This window comes from Callospermophilus lateralis, chromosome 2 (assembly GCF_048772815.1).
Source record: "Callospermophilus lateralis isolate mCalLat2 chromosome 2, mCalLat2.hap1, whole genome shotgun sequence".
NCBI classification, from domain to species: Eukaryota; Metazoa; Chordata; class Mammalia; order Rodentia; family Sciuridae; genus Callospermophilus; species Callospermophilus lateralis.
Window position 1 is genome coordinate 190316096 of NC_135306.1, and position 20439 is coordinate 190336534.

The window sequence follows — 20439 nt, forward strand, 5'->3', positions numbered from 1 at the left end:
ATCCATCCATCCATCCACCCATCCACTCACCCATCCATCGATCCATCCATCCATCCATCCACTCACCCATCCATCCATCCATCCACCCACCCACCCATCCATCCACCTACCCATCCATCTATCCACCTACCCATCCATCCACTCATCCACTCATCCACCCTTCCATCCAATCATCCATCCACCCATCCATCCATCTACCTATCCATCCTTCCACTGGTCCATCCATCCATCTGTCCATCCACCCACACATCCATCCACCCAACAATCCATCTACCTATCCATCCTTCCACCGGTCCATCCATCCATCTGTCCATCCACCCACCCATCCATCCACCCATCCTTCTATCCCAGCAACCAGTGATAACCCAGTTCCTCCTTTCCCTATTCAAGTTCTTGTGTGACCCTCTCCTCTACCCACCCATCCGTCTGTCCTAGCCCCTGGCCATCCAGCTCTTATTCACAGAGTCAGGATCTGAGGCCCACAGACAGAGGATGACACCATCTCTATGGGGGCACTTGTAGCCCAGTGGCAGGCAAAATCACATGAACCAAAATATACTATTACCTTTACACACAAATTGTTAGGGGAACCCAGAAAATAATTACATTACGACTGTTGGGGGACTGAGATGGTTTCTCAGAAGAAATCATGAAAAAGTTTTGAAGGATGTATAGAGTTTGTTAAGTGTGGGGAGGGGTAAAGTTCAGAGTTAGGAAAGGGAAGAGAATTCCAGACCCAGTGAAAATCAGTGAGGTTGGGCGGAGCGTGATGGTGGAGTATATGTGGGTCCAGTGGGCTAGGTTTGGGCAGCCTGTGTGCACTGAGATTCTGAAGATGGGCCTGGAAGGCAGCTGATGATCAGATAATAAAAGGCCCTGTGTATTGACAAAGGGAGGCCAGGGAACGCACTGGAGCAGAAGACACACACTGCTCCACATTTATGGGCTCACTTCGATGGTGGAAAGGGCAGGCGGGAGGGCATAGAGGCTGCAGGCTGGCAGAGCAGCCAGGAGCCTGTCTGTAGCCAATGCCGAGGCTGAGCCAGGAAGGAATGGGCAGGAGCTCTGGCCACCAAGACGCACAGGTGACCTGGGAGAATGTGATGGGAGAGAAATAATAGCTGGGAAAATAGAGATAAGTTACTGGTGGGGTGTCTGTTTCCCAGGGGTGCTCTGTTGGGAAAACTCAGCAGGTTCTGCACTACTGTGTGTGTGTGTGTGTGTGTGTGTGTGTGTGTGTGTGTGTGTTCGTGAGGGCTGCAAACAGCAGATCTGACATTGAAGATTCTCATCTGGGCCTCACCCAGGACACTGAGTGGCTCTCAGAGCTTTTCTTATAAATTGAGAGCTCAGCCCTTAGTTCTTAGTTTAAAAGAAAAAAGAGGAGGGAGACCCTCTAACCTGGGATCCAGCCAGGCCCTCTGTGCTGTGCCTCTGAGCTTGGTCCAGCCTGAGACTTATCTTCACAGCAAACCTGATGAAGCTGTATTCTGTGGATTTTAAGGCTTTTTTGTTTGTTTATTTGTTTTTTACATTTTAATATCTGTGAAACCGTGCTGCATCATACAAAAACTGATATGGTATATAATTAAATTAATTGGCAGTATTAGGCTCCTTAACAGGGTGGTGTGACTGCAGTCGACGGGGGCTGACATCCAGGAGTCACAGCACTGCCCTGCTCTGCCTCTCTCCCTATATGGCCCTCTGATCACTGAGTTAAGGGGCTGGGACCCAATTTCCCAGGTGAAAACTTCCCCTGGCCCTCGGTCTTTCCACGGGGCCTCTGGTCACCCAGCACCCATCTCCCCTCTGGGTCCTAAATTTTCTCTCTCCCCCCCACTGAAGGGGACCTGGGCTGGAGCAGCCAGCACCCCACCCTCCTCCACGGGGCGGGCGGAGGGGCTGGAAGGAGATCTCAGGGAAAGGGGAAGAAATGCCCAGGCCCTGGCTTCACTCACACAGTGCAGATGTGCTTAAATGGGAATCAGGATTAGCGCTGGGTCTCGCCTCCTGGTAATCACCTAATCCCCTCTGGCTGCTGCGGGGAGGCAGGATTCCACCCGAACTCAGAGAGAGCAGGAGGCTCTGGAGCGCCAGACCTGAAAAGTAATTTTGTTAGCGACGGGGCTTGCCCACACCTCCTGATATGCAGCCCCCAGCTCCTTCCCAGTGTGGCTGCGGCCTTTAATTTCGTTAATGTGTGACATTCACCCCGGCTGCGTGGCTGACGGGCATGCTTGACATTAATACGCGTCCCGCGCGGTCCCCGGAGCTCATAAAAGCTGATTATCAGTTCTGAGCCAGTAAATGCAGCTCCCAGCTCAGGTGGGCCTCTGAGATACCCTGGGCAGCAGAGCAGTGGACATCTGCACAAGCCAAGTGACAAGCTCCTCCCTTTGTCAGCCGCCGCCACGCAGCAGGGAGGTGACCAGGAAAGCCCTTCTGCAGGCAGAGCCCTGGGTTCAAGTTTGCCACCCGGCCCAGAGGCTCTATGCCCCGTGATTTGCTGTGAACCCATCCAGCATTTGAGGAAGCCACGTGTGGCATCTATCCAAATGGGGTGTGCAGATGTGGGCACCCGGTCGTGGCAGCCAGGTCCCAGTGGCCTGGAATGGACACACCCCACATAGCACTGTGACAGATGAACGGTCGATAGATTTGGTCCACCCCCGCTGTGGGATGGTTGCCGCTATGGAAAAGACTCAGGGACATGGGAAGGTTTCCACTCCCGGGTGCCCAAGTCTCATCACCACCGGCGTGTGGCACGGAGAACAGTGGGCTCAGATCCAGAGGTGGAAAGCCACGTCTCTGCGGGCCAGGCCCACGTAGGCGCATGCGCACACGGATGTGATTGGGTGGGAAAGTCTGCAAAGTCCCGTTCCCAAGGACATTCTGCTAAATAGGGTGGGTGGGTAATATGAGAATGACGTGTGTGCGCACATGTGCGTGTGAGGGGGTGGCTGACGCAGCCTGGATGGGCCACTGAGGCACAAATGAAACCGTGCCCCGCCCTCTGGCCCGGCCCTGCTTCCCCTCTGTTGACCGTCCTGAGGACCTTCCTGTGGGGGCGCGTGGATGTCAGGGACCCCGCTGCAGGGGTGGCCCTGCGGCAGGTTGGCTGGCGGTGGCTGGCGCCCGGGCCACGTTACCACCTCCTCCGAGCGCCCATCCTCATCCCTAAGGCGGAGAGTCTTTCTCGGGTTCTCGACCTTATCATCAAGGCGACGTGAACTTGACCAGGACTCGTCCTTCGGCCTTGCGCAGTCATCCTCGCTGCCGAAGGCCTGGGCCGGGAGGGCCTGGCTGTGGGCTGCCTGTTGCTTTCTTGGCTGCCTGAGATGGTGCTGGTCCCGGCTGCTGGCCTGAGCCTCAGCGGGCAGCTGTGCGTCCCTGTCACCGTGAACTGGATCTTTCCCCTGCGACCTGGGAACTTCCCCTCAAAGGGACAGAGGACTCCGTCTGGGGCTGAGTTCTTCTTTACCACCCAAGACCTTTGCTCCCATGGCTTCTCCCTCCCACACGGAGAGCGGCATTCATTAGGCGCCGACGGGTGCTCTGTGGTCTTCACGACTCAGCCCAGTTTCAGCCTGAGGAGCTGGAGTTCCCACACCAGGGTGGTGTTCTAGCTAGAGGCAAAGGGACGCAGGGGACGGTGATGTCCACTGTCATCCTGGATGCTGCCCAGGCCGTGGGCTCCCCTGGGAGGACTGTAAACGCACCCCAGTCCATGGGCCCTGGGGACATCCCCGGAAGCCGTGGTGGGCTGGGTGCTGAGGTCTGGCTTCCGAGTCCCCGTCCGCTTTCTGCACCTCAGAGAATGGGAGCGGGGCCCTGGGGAGGGGAGCACAGCCGGCAGACGTGGTGCAAAAGCCGCAAGCCTCACGGATCCTGCCTTTCTCTCTCTCCTCCCTCAGGAGTTCACCCTGAAGCCACCAGCGGAAGGAGACCTCGAGGGGATCTTGTCACCTGTGGACCCAAAGGGAAAGAGGCCAATCGGAAGAGGTAGGATCCAGAAACACCGGGGCGGCATCTTGGTCATACAAACAGAACCGTCTCAGAGTGGTGCCTGCCTGTAATCCCAGCTGCTCGGGAGGCTGAGGCAGGAGGACTGCAAGTTGGAGGCCCGCCTGGGCAACTTATAGAGGCCCTGTCTAAAATAAAATAAAAGGGTTGACGATGTAGCTCAGTGGGTTCAATCCCCAGTGACCAAGTAAATAAATGAATAACGGGTCCAATCCTCTGTCCTCTTCCTGCTCGGCAAACCCATCATTTCTGAGCCTGGGCTGCCTCACTCCTTGTCCCATCCCTAGATGTCAACTTAGGGAAGGGGACAAAGGGCCAAGAGCTGATCCGGGATGTGGATCCAGGAGCTTCGCAGGGCCTGGCCCTGTGTCCAGGGCAGCTCCCTCTCCTCCCCTCCCCCCCCACGCCCCCCCAGTCCTGGGTCAGAGAAGGAAACCTCCTGAGGACGGTGCCTACTGCCCCGCCCAGGGTCCCCTGATGGGTTTAAACGCACAAGGACCAGGGTGGTCACCACATTCTGGCACGCGGCTGGGAACGGGAAAGCCCTGCTCTCTCCCGAGGCTCCGGCTGCCCACGGCCCCAGGACTGGCGATGAGCTGCGTGGCCTCACAGGAGGGTCCTGAGTGAGGAACCAGGTGTCCAGCCTCTGGCCGCCTCGGCCACAGTGTGTCCTAGGAGCCATCTGTCTTCTCCCTGTGAAATGCGGTGGCCGGGATGTGACTGTTTCCCCCTCACGTCCTGCATTTCTGAGGTTCCGGACCAGAGCTGACCAGGAGGAGGTGGCCGGGGTGTGGGAGAGAGGAGGACGCGGAGGGAGGCTGCAGACAGGGAGGCCGTTGGCAGCTCCAGGAGAGCCGGTTGCCTGCCGTGGAGAGAGCCGGCGGCAACCGGGCTGTTCCCCTCCTCTCCCTTTGGAGTGACCACGGCCTGGGCCGGGCATCATTTTTGACCGCAGTCCAGGCAGGTGGCCGGCAAAGCAGGGCCAGGCTGAGGCTCCAACGGACGGCGGCCTGTGTGGCTGTCTGTGCCCCATGGCCTCTGTGTCCTGCGGCCCCGAGGAGCCGGAATCTTAACTGCAGGCCTCCTGGCAGAGGCTGCGGGAAGCAGAGGCCTAATCACGGGCCGAGTCCTGCCTGGCTCTGTCCATCAGAAGGTGCCTGCTGGCCGTTTCCCCTGGGTGGCTTCTCCACGGGGAAAGGATCTCTTTAAACACAGAGAAGGGCGGGGGGACAGGTGGGGGCGGGTGTGTTGCTCTCAGTTTACCTTGAGGAGGGGCCGGGGGGCCTCATGCCTTAGCTCACCTCTCTGGTTAACCTGGAAACAGGAAAATGTTCGTGGCAGGGAAGACATAAAGGTGGCCGTAAAGCAGCTTGCTGGGGCTTTGGAGCCAGGGCACGGAGGCAGGTCCCAGCTCTGCCCTCCAGCAGCTGTTTGACTCAGGGCGAGGGGTCTTCCCCGGCCTCGGTTTCCTCATCTGTGAAATGGGCGCATGGCACGCGTCCCACCAGGCAGCCGTGAGGGCAAGGTCACTCCTGTGGGAAGCCCGGGTCTGTTTTAACGTGTGGGAGCAGTGTGCGCTTCCCAGGGTGGCCTCCCTGAAGAGGCCCGGGCTCTGGGGATTGTAAGAGTGGGTATTTGTCACCAACAGGGAGGTTGCCATGGGGACGCATACCTCTCTCTGTTCAGGGTCTAAAAAAGGCTGCAAGAGGGACCTGGCTTATGTCAACTCTGTTCCTGGGGCTCAGGACCATCTGGGGCCTGAAGAGTCTTCCTGGCCTCTACCCCGCAGCTGAAGCTTGACTCCCAGGGTCTCCCCACACCCCGGGGAGCAACCAGGTGCTCTTCCCAAGTGGGGCCACCTGGGCTTCCCAGAAGTTGTAAGTGACTCCGGGCAACTCCTGGGCCAGGGACAGTGTGTGACCACAGCTCCTCCCGTAGCCCGGACACCTAGAAAGGCACCGTCTGCACCCACAGTGGCGCCTCTTGAGTGCGCAGTCCCCTACCCGTGGTGGCACTCTTCCCAAGTTCTGCACCAAGCATGCCCCAAGCTCCGGGCTCAGGCAGAAGGGAAGTGCCCGGGGCCTTATCTCTCCGCAGGCAGCTGCTGGAGCATCCTGAGATCTGAGGACAGGAAGCGGGTGGCCGGAGGGGCCCGCTAGGCGCAGCCACTCCAGGCTCCAGTTTACGAGTCCTCCCTGTTGTTCATGCTCTTGGTCCCACCCAGGAACCACTGCCGAGTCCAAGGTCGCGAATTTTTACCCCTGGGTTTCTTCTGGGAGTTTTATAGATGTAACTCTTCTGTTGAGGCCCTTGGTTCCCTGTGAGTCGTGCACCCTCCCCATCCTCGTTTGCAGAGCTCGGGACCAAACCCAGGCCTTGTGCATGCTGACCACGCGGCTGCTCTTCCGTGTGAGCCGCGGGAACCGCCCCGAGGGGCTTCGTGAAGGTTTTTTAAAACGCTGTAAATCCAGAGCGAGACTCTCGGCTGGAGAAGAGTCACACAGAGCAACTGTGGCGAGGACCGGAGGACGAGGGACGCCACCTCCAGATGCCGTGTCCGCATGGGAGGGCGGAAAGTGACCGGCCCAAGGCCACCGGGCTCTGAACACCGGGGAGCAGCCTGGGCTGCCGCTCTTGAGCCCTGTCGGCTGCGCCTTTGTGAGTTGGCAAATAGAAAATGGAATATTTGAATGGACCCTTACAAATCAAGTGAGAAGCCTCCGTGGCCGGGGCTCTCCTGGGTGGGCTGCTGACATTCACCGCACTCCCGGAGCCGCTGGAGGGAGGGGACAGAGCCACCGTCCCTGTGCTGGGGGTGAGCAATGGTAACTCCCCCGTTAGGGAAGAAGGGTCATGTGGGGTCCAGGAGGGTGATTAGGCTCTGGACTCTGCGCTTTTGAATTTTTTAAATGTCAGGTTACTTAGTGGGGCACGGTGGTGCACACCTGTCTTCCCAGCTGCCGGGGAGGCTGAGGCAGGAGGATTGCAAGTTCAAAGGCAGCCTCAGAAAAAGCGAGGCCCTAAGCAACTCAGTGAGCCCTTGTCTCTAAATAAAATACAAAACAGGGCTGGGATGGGGCTCAGTGGTCGAGGGCCCCTGAGTTCAGTCCCTGGTACCCCCCCCATAAGTCACCTTACCTTCTAGAGCATTTGGCTCCCCGTGTCCTCCAGGTCAACACCTGCGCCACAGTGGGTCACGTACCGTAACTGATGACCGGACACATCGCTGTCACAGGAGCGTCGCTGACCGAGGCTCCCTTGGGGTTGTGGTTCTGTGGGTTTTGGCAAATGTACAGTGACGTGTGTGCACCATCACGGTGCCACGCAGGACAGTTCCGCTGTCCCAGCCATGCTCTGCGCTTCCCCTCCTCCGCCTCCCTGCCCCTTAACTACCTCGGATAAGAGAACCCTCTGTTCTTTATCCTTTCTTTTTCCTTCACCTGGGCTTATTCACTTAGCCTAACGCCCTCAAGTTCCCCGTGTTGTAGCGCGTTCTGGAATCCCCTCCTTTTTAGGGTTGACTAATACTCCATGTTGTGTGCACACCGCATTCTTCTTGTCCATCCATCAGCGATGGACGCTGGTGGCTTCCGTATTTCAGCTGACAGGACCGTGCCTCTGAGCCCGTTCCTTCTTCGCACTGAGCCGCGCTCCGTTTCCTGAATGTGCGACGATTGCTTTCCCTGTCCCCGACAGAATGACGACTTTTTGCTCCCCGATTTCAGGACTCGGGACGAGCTGCTGTCAGCCCCTGTGCTCAGGTTTTTTGTGGCTCTAAGTGTTCAGCTCGCGGTTGCTGAATCGCAGGGTCAGAGCAGCTCTGGGATTATAAGAAATGGCCACAGTGTCTTGAAGTCCTGTGCCCTGCTGGACAGTGCCCAGTGCTGCGTCCTCAGCACCGTTTGGTGTCTCCGGGGTGTGCATTTTGGCCTTTCTGATAAATGTGCGGTGACCTGGTTTCCTCGGAGCCTCTCACTGCCCCCTGGACGTCTCTGGTCCCGTGTGTGTTTGGGACTTTGGCTGCTTCCCAATGGGGGGCTTGTTGCCCTCTTGTTGGGTTTTACAAGTGCTTTGCGCTTTCCAACGAGAGTCCTTTCCCAGCCAAAGCGCCACCTGGGGCTTGTCTTAGGGGCCCTTGACAGTGACTTTCCCGGCTGCCCAGTGACTTCTTTCACAGCTTGCGCCTTTGACGTCTTTCCGGACACTGTCCCCCACCCAGAGTCATCTGGACTTTCTCCTGGGTCGGCTTCTAGGAATTCTGCAGGTCTCCTTGTGACCTGTAGGGCTGGGTCATTGGAGTTCATTTCTGGGCAGGTGCAAGGACTGCGTCCAGGTGACGGCAGCGATGGCCCTGCGTGTGGGTTTCCAATCGTTCCCATGTGACTTGTTGGGGACTCCCTCGTCCCTGCTCTGTTGACTCTGCTCTTTGTCAAGTGCCAGGTGACTGCATGAGGAGGGTCCATGTGGCACTGTCCTTTCTTGTGCCGATGGCAGAGTTCCGACGCCGTGGCTGTGTGTGCGTCTCCATGTCAAATGCCCGTCTCTGCTGTCCCTCAGTGTTGGGCTGGCCCTTCGGGTCCCTCATGGTGTGAACCTCAGATTCCGTCTGTTGAGAGCCACCTGGCGACTTGGGGACTCTGGGTCAGCGGTTGGACGGAGCGGGGAGCTCTGGCGCCCTGACAGCCTGGAACCTTCTGCCTCAGACGCGCGCTGACCACTCCTTCTTCTCGGTTTCTTCGATCACGGTTTCGTGGTTTCCCCCACAGGTCCCCTGGGTGTTGTGAGGGCCAGGCCTGGGCGTCCCTGCTCCTGTGTGGGCAGAGCTGGGTCACTTCCCATCCCCAACCTGCTGGTCAGCACTGGGGACAGAGCAACGGCCGGGCAGGGCCACATCTGGTGGATGTGAGAGTTTTCTGGAGAAACAGAACCGAGAACCAATGGCGTGGGGTGTGTGTGGTGTGTGTGTGTGTGTGGTGTGGTGTGTGTGTGTGTGGTGTGTGTGTGTGTGTGTGGTGTGTGTGTGGTGTGTGTGTGTGTGTGTGATGTGTGTGATGTGTGTGTGTGGTGTGTGTGTGTGTGGTGTGTGTGATGTGCGGTGTGTGTGTGTGGTGTGTGGTGTGCGGTGTGTGTGTGTGTGGTGTGTGTGTGGTGTGTGGTGTGCGGTGTGTGTGTGTGGTGTGTGGTGTGCGGTGTGTGTGTGTGGTGTGTGTGTGCGGTGTGTGTGTGTGTGGTGTGTGTGTGGTGTGTGTGTGTGGTGTGTGTGTGTGTGTGGTGTGTGTGTGTGTGTGATGTGTGTGTGTGTGGTGTGTGTGTGTGTGTGTGTGGTGTGTGGTGTGTGTGTGTGTGGTGTGTGTGTGTGTGTGGTGTGTGTGTGGTGTGTGTGGTGTGTGTGTGGTGTGTGGTGTGTGGTGTGTGTGTGTGTGTGTGGTGTGTGTGGTGTGTGGTGTGCGGTGTGTGTGTGTGTGTGGTGTGTGTGTGTGGTGTGTGTGTGTGTGGTGTGTGGTGTGTGTGTGTGTGTGTGATGTGTGTGATGTGTGTGTGTGGTGTGTGTGTGTGTGGTGTGTGTGATGTGCGGTGTGTGTGTGTGATGTGTGTGTGTGGTGTGTGTGGTGTGTGTGTGTGTGTGATGTGTGTGATGTGTGTGTGTGGTGTGTGTGGTGTGTGTGTGGTGTGTGGTGTGTGTGTGTGTGTGTGGTGTGTGTGGTGTGTGGTGTGCGGTGTGTGTGTGTGTGTGGTGTGTGTGATGTGTGGTGTGTGTGTGGTGTGTGTGTGGTGTGTGTGTGGTGTGTGTGTGGTGTGTGTGGTGTGTGTGTGATGTGTGGTGTGTGTGTGGTGTGTGTGTGTGTGGTGTGTGTGGTGTGTGTGTTGTGTGTGTGTGTGTGTGGTGTGTGTGGTGTGTGTGGTGTGTGGTGTGTGTGGTGTGTGTGGTGTGTGTGTGTGTGGTGTGTGTGTGTGTGTGGTGTGTGTGTGTGTGGTGTGTGTGTGTGTGTGTGTGGTGTGTGTGTGGTGTGTGTGGTGTGTGTGTGTGGTGTGTGTGGTGTGTGGTGTGTGTGTGGTGTGTGGTGTGTGTGTGTGTGTGTGGTGTGTGTGTGTGGTGTGTGTGGTGTGTGTGTATGGTGTGTGTGGTGTGTGGTGTGTGTGGTGTGTGTGGTGTGTGTGTGTGGTGTGTGGTGTGTGTGTGGTGTGTGTGTGTGATGTGTGTGTGTGGTGTGTGTGTGTGTGGTGTGTGTGATGTGTGTGTGTGTGGTGTGTGTGTTGTGTGTGTTGTGTGTGTGTGGTGTGTGTGGTGTGTGTGGTGTGTGTGTGTGTGGTGTGTGTGTGTGGTGTGTGTGTGTGTGTGGTGTGTGTGTGTGTGTGGTGTGTGGTGTGTGTGTGTGTGTGGTGTGTGGTGTGTGTGGTGTGTGTGGTGTGTGTGGTGTGTGTGGTGTGTGGTGTGTGTGGTGTGTGTGTGTGGTGTGTGTGTGTGGTGTGTGTGTGGTGTGTGTGTGTGGTGTGTGTGGTGTGTGGTGTGTGTGTGTGTGGTGTGTGTGTGTGGTGTGTGTGTGGTGTGTGTGGTGTGTGTGTGTGTGGTGTGTGTGTGGTGTGTGGTGTGTGTGTGGTGTGTGGTGTGTGTGTGTGTGGTGTGTGTGTGTGTGTGGTGTGTGTGTGTGGTGTGTGTGGTGTGTGTGTATGGTGTGTGTGGTGTGTGTGTGGTGTGTGGTGTGTGTGGTGTGTGTGGTGTGTGTGTGTGGTGTGGTGTGTGTGTGGTGTGTGTGTGTGGTGTGTGTGTGTGGTGTGTGTGTGTGTGGTGTGTGTGATGTGTGTGTGTGGTGTGTGTGATGTGTGTGTGTGTGGTGTGTGTGGTGTGTGTGTATGGTGTGTGTGGTGTGTGTGTGGTGTGTGTGTGTGGTGTGTGTGGTGTGTGTGTATGGTGTGTGTGGTGTGTGTGTGGTGTGTGGTGTGTGTGGTGTGTGTGTGTGGTGTGTGTGTGTGGTGTGTGTGTGTGTGTGTGGTGTGTGTGTGTGGTGTGTGGTGTGTGTGTATGGTGTGTGTGTGGTGTGTGGTGTGTGTGGTGTGTGTGTGTGGTGTGTGGTGTGTGTGGTGTGTGTGGTGTGTGTGTGGTGTGTGTGTGTGTGTGTGTGTGGTGTGTGTGTGGTGTGTGTGGTGTGTGTGTATGGTGTGTGTGGTGTGTGTGTGTGTGTGGTGTGTGTGGTGTGTGTGTGTGGTGTGTGTGTGTGTGTGTGGTGTGTGTGTGTGGTGTGTGTGGTGTGTGTGTGTGGTGTGTGTGGTGTGTGTGTGTGTGTGGTGTGTGTGGTGTGTATGGTGTGTGTGTGGTGTGTGTGGTGTGTATGGTGTGTGTGTGTGTGTGTGTGGTGTGTGTGTGGTGTGTGTGTGTGTGTGGTGTGTGTGGTGTGTGTGTGTGTGTGTGGTGTGTGTGTGTGTTGATGGAACCTTGGCCCATGGGACTGTGGAGGCTGACCAGTCCCAGCTTTGCAGTGGGCAGGCTGAGACCCAGGGGAGCTGGTGGTGTCCGTTCCAGCCCAAGGGCAGGGGATGGACCAGTGTCCAGCTCAAGAAGTCCGAGAGGCCAGCTTCCCTCTCCCTCTGGGGCAGCCCGTGCTGTCCATTTTGTGTTGCCACAACAAACCCCCTGTGGCTGGACAGTGGGAAAAGAACACACGTGTACTGTCCCTCCCTCTGGAGTCCAGGAAGTTCAGGATGTGGACGCGGGATTCGGGTTGGGTCGTCTGGTGAGGGCTGTGCGCTCCGAGGGGCAGACACATGGCGGAAGGCAGAAGGGCCAGGACTGGGTGAGGCTGAAGCCTCTTTGAGGGCGACCTCCGTCCTGTGGGTGGGGGAGCTGCACCCTTGTCCCATCCCCTCCCAAGACCCCGTCCTTCACACCGCCACACTGACCACTAAGTCTCAGCACCTGAGTTTCAGAGGGACACATTCAAGCCACAGCCCTGAGGTTCCTTGTTCTCTTTAGGTCTTTGATTGGACGAAGCCACCCACGCTGGGGACATTCAGCTCACACATGCCGGAGCCACACTCACAGACCACCCTGGGTACTGTCTGTCCAGATGCTGGGCCCCATGACCCAGTCACCTGGACACCTAAAACTCTCTCTAGGGTGCTTCACACCCAGGGGCGGATGACCTTTTATACTTGCGTTTCTATACAAAAAGGTCATCATCATCATCACCATCATCATCATCATCATCATCATCATCATCATCGTCCTGCACGCTGGGCATCAACTCTGGATGCTCTGCCACTGAGCGACATCCCCAGCCTTTTTTGTTTTGAAACAGGTTCTGGGTAGATGGCCCAGGTTGGCCTTGAACTTGCGACCTTCTTGCCTCAGCCTCCTGAGGGACTGAGGTTGCAGGCGTGTGTCCCTGGCCCTGGTTGGACAAGAGGAAGTCTATTTTAATGGTGATGGTGAAGTCGGATCAGCTCTGACCCTGGTCGGGAAGGAGCCTCATGGAGCGTGCGGTGAACCTGGTCTTCGTGACTCACCCATAAAACGCATCACGTCATCCAGAAGGGAAAGCCAACAAGAGGGGGACACCTTTTAGTTACGTCCATGGACGGTTTTGGGGAAAGAGAAAACATAAAAGTTTTTGAATATTTATGTTCATAGAGTCACTTCTGAAAGTGATACCGTGACGTTTTGCACAGAGGGTGGCAGCGTTGGCAGCAACCCCGTTTCCGTGTCCTTGTCCCTACCTCACTGTGCTGTCATTTATTTCAAATTCATCATTTTCAGTTCATCATTCACGCTCCGGGACGGCTGCGCCGTGGGGCTGGGGATCTGAACTGCGCGAAGAGCCCTCCAGGGGTTCTGGACACTCTTGAAATGAACGTGTGTCCCCGGGGGCCGGGGGCCAGGGTCCTTGGAGTGAACGTTTGTGCAGAGCATTTTAGAGGCTAAGGGTTTCGAACGTGCCCATCTGAGGTTGTCATGTCCTCCACCAAAACTGGCCAGTGACGCGCCGGTGGCCCAGAACTCAGATGGCCAAAGACCTTTCCCAAAGCCCAGTGTCCACCCCTGCCCTTGCTCAGAAAGGCCAGCTCGTAGCCGGTGTGAGGTCTGCCTTTACACTCCCAGGGGCCACCGACCCCTTCCTGCAGCTCCCTGGGTGGACAGCCTTAGCCCCTGGCCCTGGCTGGCCATGGGCAGATGTTCCCAAGGGAGGGGCTGCTGGAGGGGGGGGACGGGGAGGGGGAGCAGGCTCAGGGGCAAAGGGGTCCCGCCTGAGTCCCGCCTGAGTCCCGCCTGTGACCAGGTGGTCTCTAGGTGCCGTGGATGGAGGCAAAACAGAGCCAGGGTCCCCTGACTTGGAACCTACGTGGCTGCAGCTCCTCGGGGCTATCAGGGTTCCAGCACCACGTGTCCCTGGGCGGGCACTGTCACTTGGTCCTCGGGGTGACAGCTTGCCTGGTGGCTGTGCGCGTCCCCCCGTTGGTCCCCCCCAGCGCCATCCCTGCCTGGGTCTCTGCCCCCGCTCCCTCCCCAGCAGCGCAGTCTGTGAGGCAGCTGTTCTGATTAAAAATCTCATAAATGCTGGGGAGAAGAACCCAGGGGTTTGTTTTTATTTCCGGCTGGACTCCCCAGAGAGGATTTTTGGTAGGAAAGGTCCCTTTGGAGCTGAGATTTTCCTCCCAGACTTCAAAGACCAGTCTTCATAGGAGCACGGCAGCTGTTTAATCTGAACTTGAACTCGGGGCCAGGCCTGTCCCCAGGAGGAGGAGGAGGAGTGAGGGCGAGGCCAGAGTTTGCTTCTGGGCCTGTGCCCTGCAGTGTCCACAGCTGGGCAGTAAATGTCCAGGCCAGGAGAGAGCAAGGGACCTGGGGGGTCACGGTTGGCGGTCACCGTCCCGCCGGCTGGGTTGGTACAGGGCTCCCTCGGCCTCCCGCCCCCACTGCGTCCTTCTTCCCCAGCCTCCGCTGATCCCTGGACCCTCTTTGGCAAGTGGAGATTAACACTCCCAGCCGCCACCTCAGAGCGCTCACAGTGTGACGGATCAGCAAGGTCCCTTTCAGGAGCAGAGCTTGTGCGCGGCTGTTATTGTTAAGGCAATAAAACAACAACTTGGAGAGCTGGAAGACGAGGCGAGGCCGTTCCGTTCTCTCCCGGCCTAGAGGCCCCGGCTTCCTGCCTTTGTTCGGCCGGGCATGTGTGCCCGCGGAGGGGCCATCGGAACGTCCGCTCTGTGCGCTTCCTGCTTTTCTTTGCGCCATCCCTCACTGCAGGACAGTGTGTGTGGTTCCTTCCTGGCCATCACAGGGTCACGGGAGCCCTGCTGGCCAACACGCAGCTGGAACCTCCTGGGGGTAGTTTCCAGATCTACCAATAACATCCAGGTCGCTCGGTGAAATTGGAACTCGGTTTAAGCAATGAATAAATTTTTAGTGCAAGTCCGTCCCACACGACATGTGCCCCATGAACTATTTGGCACATACATGGAAGGTGGTGGTTGACCTGAAATTGAAACTGTGTCCGGGGCTTGCCGTAGCTTTTAAGCGTGTGTGTTCAAAGCAGCTTTCTGTGACTATAACAAATGCCTGAGACAATCAACTTATAAAGAACAAAGGTTTGTTTTGGTTCATGGTTTTGGGAATTTCAGTCCATGACCAGTTGGCCCTGTTATTGGGGCCTTTGGTGGCGCATCCTGGAGGGAACATGTGCAGAGAAAAAAGGGAGCAAAGGAGCAGGAGAGGAGGAGGTGGAAGGGCATGTCCCCAAGGACCCGAAGACCTTGCACCAGGCCCCACCCCTTCTGGGTTCCACCACCTTCCAACAGCACGGAGCCGGGGAGCAATCTTAAATATGGAACCCTTTGGGAACATTCCAGAATGTGTGTAGTCAGTGCTCCTCCTTTAACGGTGGAGAAAATTCTCTGCTAATGGATTTTCTTTCTCATTTCCCTGACTTGAACCTCTCCATCTCTCAGTCATACCTCCCCTGGCACCTGCCATCTGAGCTCTGCAGCTTGGCACACTTGGAGGCCCTGGAGGCCCACTCCACCCCCAGCCTCCTTCTGGGAGCCTCCAATGACTGCACACGCGGGTTTGCTGGCCCGGGGGGACTGTGACTCAGCGCTCCCTCTCGGGGACTCGGAGCTGCTTCCTCTGGCACCCACCTGCACCTTGGCATAGCTGAGCACAGGAGCCGCATCGTGCTCCGCTTGCTGAGTGGGAAGGAGCCAGGCTTGAGGATGTCGGCCCAGGGCTGCGAGCCACAGAGGTCAGCAACGCCCTTCCCCTCATCAGTGAATTCATTTTCAATTCCGAGGCAGCTCTAGGGTGATAAAAATATAAAGCTAAGTGGCAGACGGTTAGGAAAAAGCCCCGAGTGACGGAGTCGGGGAGACAGGCTGCTGCCTGTGGTTAAACGGGGTTTCTGTTTAACCGGGGTGACGCAGGACGCCTTCCCATTCAGCTCCTCTTGTGCCCGTCTTTCCAAGGTGCCTCGGCCTGCTCCTGGTCTCCAAAGTGCCCCACAATGACCATGACTGAGTCTCTCTGCTGCCAAGGCTGCTGCAGGGGCCAGCGAGCACTGCTGGGACGGCAGGCTTCACCCGGCTGGTGCCTGGGCTCTGGGGCCGTGGGGGGCGCTGCCCTGTGTGTTCCCGCCACCTCACTGTCTCCCCAGTGGCTCGAGCCAGGGCCCAGCAGGGGCAGTAGAAGACCATCCCGTGGGTGGGGACACTGAGGTCCAGTTGGGAAAGGCCTGCCCAAGTCGCCTCTGGCCGGTGAGAAGCGGGTCTCAAGGCCAGCAGAGGCCAGGGCCTTCGTCTGCTGAAATCCCTACACACCCCGCCCCGGCCCTGCCTCCAGCCTCCTCCCATCCCCCCTCCTCCGTGCCCTGGGGATTTGGGGCTCAGATCCTGTGGCCCCAAGCCTGGGTTTGAATCTCCACTCTTTCTCCGGCTCCCTGGGTAGTTCTGGACCTCAGTTTCTCATTCAGAGTGACCAGTCTCTGAGGGTCCCCGTGAGGACTCCAAGGCAGGGAGCCTGTCCCAAGGCACAGCCTGGTGGGGCTGGACACTGTCGCTCTGGGCCTTGGTGAGGAGGGTGCAGCTCAGCCATGCTGCTCTGGGCATCTGGACGGGACGGGCTCTGGGTCCAGTTCCTGGGAGTTTGCAGGGCATGCTGGGAGGAGGGGCAGGCTCCTGCCGTTGACTGGCGGGTGGGTGTTCGCCCCTCCCCAAGCTCCTCTTGTCCTGGTCCCAAGGCAAGGTGCTGAGAGGGAGCTGCAGGTGACTGAGGAGAGGCCCGGGCCTCATGAAGGCCTCCTTCCCAGCCCGGCCAGGGACGCTGGCTCTGGAAGGTCGTCTGTTTGGGACCCTCCGTCCTCTCCCCTTGGGCCAGGGACCTCCAGGATTTGCAGAGGCAGCTGCTTTTGCTCTGGTCCAGAGATGCAGCCGGCACTGTCTGTGTATGACCCTCGAACCCTCCTGGGGGGCAGTATGGGGGGGGAGGACACCTTGCCAAGCCAAACCCTGCCAAATGAGGCCACCTTGTGTGGTCCCTCGGGGCACTGGGTTGGTCACACCCTGGTCTTCTGAGCAAATCTGCTTCGTTTCACCAGTGACCAGCACCTCCTCCTGCCTGGCCTCCGCCTCCCCTGCGGGTCACCCACTTCTGAACGCACCCCTGGGATACCCCTGAGATGCTTCGGGGCAAGGACTTTGCAGCCAACTAAATAGTCAGTCTGGTATTGTCGGAGAGGAACAGCAGCCGTGTGCAAAGCCCCTGGGTCGGGCAGCTTTATTTATGCATTTATCTTTAATGGGGAGGCTGAGAGCAATTGCATGGTTTGTGAATATTTACAGGCAAATTACTACAGAGAGGAAATGAATTCATTCTCTCTCCTCTCCCACCGTCAATAGATCATGCCGCGGTCCCTGTCGCCTCTCCCACCTCCTTCCCTTTTCTTTTTGCAGCTACTTGTGGTCTTTCTGCCAGCTCCAGGAGAGGTGGCTGGTAGGCATGCCAACTTAATGCACCATGTGTTTATTGAGCACCTACTGTATGCAGAGCCCAGACTGGGGTGGGGGCTACCAAGTTGAGCACCTCGGGCCTGGGTGGGTTTTCTCTGCAGGACTCTGGGGAAGGCTTAGTCAGCAGAAGAGGGTACTAGGCAATGGCCTCAAAGGATTGTTTTCCCAGTGGAAAGGGCAAGCCAGGCTGGGGGACAGTAGAAGTGACCCGTCGCAGCTATGAAGGGATGGGAGTTTTTTTGGGGGGGCAGTGAATCTTCTGGTGTAAGAGGAAGGGGGAGGAGCAAGAGCTGGAAATGGGGGTTCTTCCTGCGTGAGGTGCTGCCCGGGCAAATCTTCCCCTTTCCAGGGAGCGGGCTTCATTAGCATCACTCCTGTCCTTAAGGCTGAGCAAATAGGAGAAAACCTAATTGTCACCGGCCCTCCCTTTTCCCCAGCAGACATCACTAATCAGTTGCAGCACCATCGTTAGCTCCGGTGGTCCCCAGGCAAGGAGCCCGGCAGGCATTGCCAATCAATACCAGGAGGGCTCATGGGCTCAGGGCCTCGTGGTGGACGGCTGGATCTTAGGGTGGTCTTGGTCGTGATGCATGAGGAGGAAATCGCTTCTTTTCTCCGTGTTCCATTTCCTCACCTGTACACTGCACAGAGGGATGGCTTGTTTGATTTCCAGGGACCATTCCAGTGCTAGCCGGCGTGTGTTAATGCACGTGTTTATTTATCTATTCTTTCTACAAAGTTGGAGTGTGCACGTGCTACACCTGGTGCTCGGAGGGGTCCCGGGGAGACCCTGGCAGTCCAGGAAGCTAAGATCTGGCCTCTGGGAGCAGAACCCAAGAGCAAGGCCACCTCGTCTCCTTCATACAGACAGCGAGCAGGCAGCCACCTGTCCTTGGCTGCAGTGCTCAGGCAGGGATCACACAGGGCTCCCTAGGGACACTGGTCTTGGTCTCCCAGCCCATGTGTCTAGATCAGGCTATATGTCACTGACCCCATCTGGGCAGTGAGCCACAGCCCACGTTCCAGGTCCTGCAGAGCCAGAGGGGAGTTGAGGGGACCCCTGTGGTCCTGAGAGGGCCTCTGGCCAAGCCTTCTGGGAGCTGCCCCAGGACTGACCTCAGGGCCTCCCCCGTGCCTGGCTTCCCCGGGTTCCCGAGGCCTCCTCCCCGTCCCTCCCCAGCACATGGGCGCTGAGCCACAGCCGTGAATGTCCCAGGCAGTCCCCTCTTGACTGCATTCTCAGTTCACCCCGCCACTTGACACGGGAGCAGCCTTTACCCTGGGGTTCTGGGGCCAGGGAAAGACCAGAAACTTCCACACAGAGACTCTGCGAGCCCAGTGCTCTCAGCCGCTGATGGGATCTCGGGGCCCATCTTGTCTTCAGCTTCCTGGGGCCCGTGAGGAGCTCTGCTGAGTCTTTAAACCTGCGCTGAGTCCTCACTGTGCGGCGCAGTCGGTCACTTATTTTTTTCTGTTCCTCTAAGAGAAAGCACTTGGGAAAGACTGGCTCAGCGCACGGGGTAATGGAGGTCTGCGCCAAGGGCAGGAGCGGCCAGAGACGGTGCTTAGTCGTCCTGTGGCCGTGGCCTTGCTGGAGGGCCCCTGGCCAGGCCCACCCTGCCTGTAGGTCAGGGACAGGGAGGCCTGTTGGCGACCGCTTGGAAAACCTCGGACACCTCCCGAGTCTCCTCACCTGGTTCGTGCAGCTGGTCCAGGTGCCGGGGCTGGTCCAGGTGCCGAGGGCTGCCAAGAGGTGGCTGAACCGCCTTTTTTTTTCTTTTAATATTTGAACCCTTTAACTGGCCCCTGGAAAACCCAGAGGCCGGCTTCCGGGGGAGGGAGAGGCCCACACGGGCACACACGGCACTCAGGACGCCTGTTAGCGTCTTGATGGACGTTGAGACGCTATCGGACCCGTCTTTGTTGCTCCAGAGGCTGTGAGAGCGCACAGTAGGTCACCAGATCTCTGTTGGATGGAGAATAAATGGAATCTTCTAGCAGTGTGTGCCCCTGACTTCTCTTCCATAGAGCCCTTTGAACTCGTCCAAGTGCTTCCACACCCATTCATCCAACAACTGTTTTTCTTTCCCCCCAAATAACCTTATGGAGATGACATTTTTATGAAGATCTAAACTGCACCGTTCAATCCATCTCGACCGTGTCTACGTACAGTCCAATCAGAATATGAACGCTTTCCGACAATCCAGAGAGTTCTCTCATGCCGCTTCCCAATCACTTCCTGTTCTTTCCCCAGAGGCGGCAGTGCTTTCTGTCCCCATGGAATAGCCCTCCTGTTCTAGAACATTCCATGAGTGGAATGTTCCTTCCTTCACTCAGTTTCATGTTGCTTACTGCTTTTTATTGCTGAGTAATATTCCTTCTTGTGTTTATGTGAGAGTTTATCCATTTACCCTTCCGGGGCCTTTGTGTTTCAAAGTTTAGGCTACTCTGTAACCAAGCTGCTGGGAATGTCAAAGATTTTGTGTGGATTCTCATTTTCTTTTCTCTTGGGTACATATCCTGGAGTGCAATAATTGCATCATAGAGTAGTTATGTGTTTAACTCATTAAAACCAAATGTCGTCCCATTTTACCTTCCAGCTGTGTATGAGAGCTCCAGTCCCGCCACATCCCGGTCAACAATCACATAGTCTTTTAATTTTAGATATTCTACCAGCTGCAGAGTCATGCCATTGTAATTTTATTTTATTTTTTTATTATCATTATTGGGGGTGGGTACCAAGGATTGAACTTAGGGGCACTTGATCACTGAGCCACACCCCCAGCCCTATTTTGTATTTTATATAGAGACAGGGTCTCACTGAGTTGCTTAGGGCCTTGCTGAGTTACTGAGGCTGGCTTTGAACTCATGATCCTCCTGCCTCAGCCTCCCGAGCTCCTGGGATTACAGGCGTGCCCCACTGCACCCGGCTCATTGTGATTTGACTCGGCACCTCCCTCTTCAGCTCGTGAGGCTGAGTGTCCTTCACTGGGCCCTTAGTCCTCGGAATATTTTCTTTGGTGAAATATCTGTCCAAGTCCTCTGCCCAGTTTTTATTGGATTCTTTTCCTACTTCTTATTGAGTTACAGGAATCATTCAATTTCTAGAAGTAAACATGGAGACTGTCTCCACGACCTTGCAGCAGGCACAGAGTCAGGATGTTAGAACTGTGAAAGGAAAACTCGGTAAACTGGGCTTCGTTAAAATTAAAAACTTCTGCTCATCAGAAGCAGCGTTAGAGCCGGAGAAGGGGGCAGGCACCTGTAGTCCCGGCTGCTGGGGAGGCTGAGGCAGGAGGATCGCACGAGAACAGAGTTTGAATCCAGCCTGAGCAGCAGAGCCAAACCCTGTCTCGAAAACTTAGTATTCATCCATCATTTCAAAGTTAGAAATGAGAAAAGACACTCACGGAAACGAACAGA

At 56.8% G+C, this 20439-nt stretch overlaps 1 protein-coding gene across 4 annotated transcripts in view; it reads left to right on the forward strand.

Moving 5' to 3' along the window:
• Tspan18 (tetraspanin 18) overlaps window positions 1-20439 on the forward strand; it is a 154156-nt gene that overhangs the window by 25681 nt on the left and 108036 nt on the right. For all 4 annotated transcript variants that reach the window (XM_076847076.2, XM_076847078.2, XM_076847077.2 and 1 more), the window contains exon 2: window positions 3915-4002. The gene's annotated coding sequence lies outside the window, so the exon portion shown is untranslated. The remainder of the gene's footprint in view (window positions 1-3914; window positions 4003-20439) is intronic.